General features: G+C 38.6%; 1 protein-coding gene across 4 annotated transcripts in view; it reads left to right on the top strand.

The window, feature by feature from the left end:
• The window catches only part of LOC123508410 (aromatic-L-amino-acid decarboxylase-like), a 59404-nt gene that overhangs the window by 10965 nt on the left and 45939 nt on the right, over window positions 1-2500 (top strand). The gene's annotated exons all lie outside the window — the stretch shown is intronic.

Below are 2500 nucleotides of genomic sequence, written 5' to 3'. Positions count from 1 at the left end.
TTGAAAGAGAGAGAGAGAGATGAGGAAGAGAAGAGCGTGCAGTGTGCGATGAGCGAAACTTTAACCTCAAAGTAACGCGGAAGCTATTTTTTTTTTTTTTTACTTGATAACTGGACTGAAGCGGACACCAGAGGAGGAAAATATTATTGCATTCTTATTATTGAATCAAGTGCCATTTGGGTGTAAGAAGTGAACGAGGAAGAGTGAAACAATGGAGTAAAGATTTCATTGCATCATTATCATGCAAATTTTTTTATTGCTCGTAATATTTGATAAAGATAACGTTCAGAATACCAGTAGTACGCGACGACAAACGAGGAAACTGTTCTACTATTAATGAAATGTGACCTTTAGTGTTTCTTTTGACTACGAAACATTTCAACAAGTCTCGATTAGTACTAAGGTCATGTTTGCAGAGGTCACGGGGAGTAGGCGTGGTAAGGAGACCGAACAAGGGCAAGGTAAGCCAGCAAACCAATTGGCCAACACCCACACACCCATGATTTAAAGACAAATTACAGAGAAAGAGCTTCGAATCCTTCTTTTCATGGTCTTGATCTGGTAAAACTCTATAAAACTATTAATGAGCTTTTGCAAGAGATTTCCGTGTTTGGGATCGTTTGAAGACACTGGAACCATTTAACATCAGTTCAGCTTCCATAAGAAAATGTCGGAGATTCATAAGGTAAAGGAAACTTTAAGGATGCTCCTGTGAATTTAGTGGTGACTGAAGACTTCTGCAGCATTCATAATAAAAAGACTAATGGGGAAACCTTTTAACACTAGTTCGTTTTCCATAAGAAAACGCCGAAGAGATTCAGAAGGACAAGGAAGTTTTACGGATGCTCCTGTGAATCTAGTGGTGACTTAAGACTTCTGCAGCTTTCATAATAAAAATAAATAATGGGGTATCGTTGCTAGGTCTGTCACAAATACTAGAGATCCAACAGTGCGGGTTTCAAAGGCGATGGCTTAATCTATGATATTTCAAACACTAATTCTTTATCATTCACCAAACTAATCAATAAAATAAATCAATAACCAGCATGAATTCTCGTAAAACAAACTGGTTAGCGGGAAGGGTGTAAGGGTGTGGGGGGAAGGGTTTAAGGGTGTGGGAGGAGGCGTGTGGAGTGGGAGGGGGAGTAAGGGTGATTTCATAAGTGGTGACAGTTAAATGCTAATTATATACAAAAAAATATATATAGAAAAGAAAACTCGAACGTAACTAAATCATACGTGATCATTGAGAAAGCAAGGTTTGAAGTTTTATGAGTGTCAGGAAATAAGGTGATCTCAAGGGTGATTTCATGGTACGTGACGGGTAAACACTTAATTCTACATCGTTTACTAATTTTTTTTTACATCGATCATCACCAAACAAGACGCAAATCAGAACGAAAAGTGAAAGAACATGGCCGAAGAGCATTAAGTTCTGAAAGGAGAAGAGAGCGAAAGTACTGAAAGGAGAAGAGAGCGAAAGTAGAGAAAGCTAAACATTTAAAAGGAAGAACCACAAAATTAACCTCCACGTAACCCGTAACTTGACTCACCATCTCGCCTCTAGACCAATGCCAAGGTTCACATCTCTCGTACACCTTTTTTTTCTTTACCAAATTTCGCTAAAGGCAACAAAAATTAATAAACAAAAAGACCCACTTGGATCCCAATCCCTGTGAAGATGTCGTGAAATCTCCCTTCAGATCATAGGAAGATGGGAATACAGAAGCTTGCTATTCAGTGCTAGGAAAGGAAGTGTCGAAGGAACGATGTAATGGTAAAAAAATTTCTTGGAAAGAGAAAAACGGTGATTAAAAGTAAAAATAGTGATTTTAAAGTAAACGTGGCTGAGTTACGTTAGGTAGGAACGAAATGGACATGAAAACATTCTGTATTTTTCTTACTCTTTGCTGCTAACTTTTAAAATTTTTCGTTATCTTTTTCACGTCATTTTGTCTATGATTCATTTTTCTCACCTACACACAAAAGCGTTTAATATTTTTGTTAATTTTTACATTTAACATTCTAGTTACTTTCTGTCAATAATCCGTTTTTCTCACCTCGACACAAAAGTATTCAATATTTTTGTTACTCTTCTTACTGTTAACTTTCTTTCCTCTTACTTTCTTACCACCGGCACCGTTTTCATTTTACTTTCCGTCTTGTATAATCTCTCAACAGGTGCGTGCAACACCTGCAATAATTGACGCAAGTGTTTATGGGAGCTGTCTTTGAGAAGTGGGTGTGTTGATGTGGTGTTGAGTGAGACCCACTATCTAATTACTCTCATAGAAAAAGAGGTATAGATGAAATGTGTGGAGTATAGATAGTAAGTAGTTAGAAAAATAGTAATGGTGTTGGTCGTCGTGGTGGTGGTGGTGGTGGTGGTGGTAGTAGTGGTAGTGTAGTAGTGGTAGTGGTGGTGGTGGTGTAGTGGTGGTAGCAGTGGTGGCAGCAGCAGTGCAGCAGCAGCAGCAGCAGCAGCAGCAGCAGCAGCAGC

The sequence above is a fragment of the Portunus trituberculatus genome, chromosome 24, assembly GCF_017591435.1.
Source record: "Portunus trituberculatus isolate SZX2019 chromosome 24, ASM1759143v1, whole genome shotgun sequence".
Classification (NCBI taxonomy): domain Eukaryota; kingdom Metazoa; phylum Arthropoda; class Malacostraca; order Decapoda; family Portunidae; genus Portunus; species Portunus trituberculatus.
The sequence above is the reverse complement of the archived record's forward strand: the minus strand, read 5'-3'. Positions and strand labels throughout refer to the sequence as shown.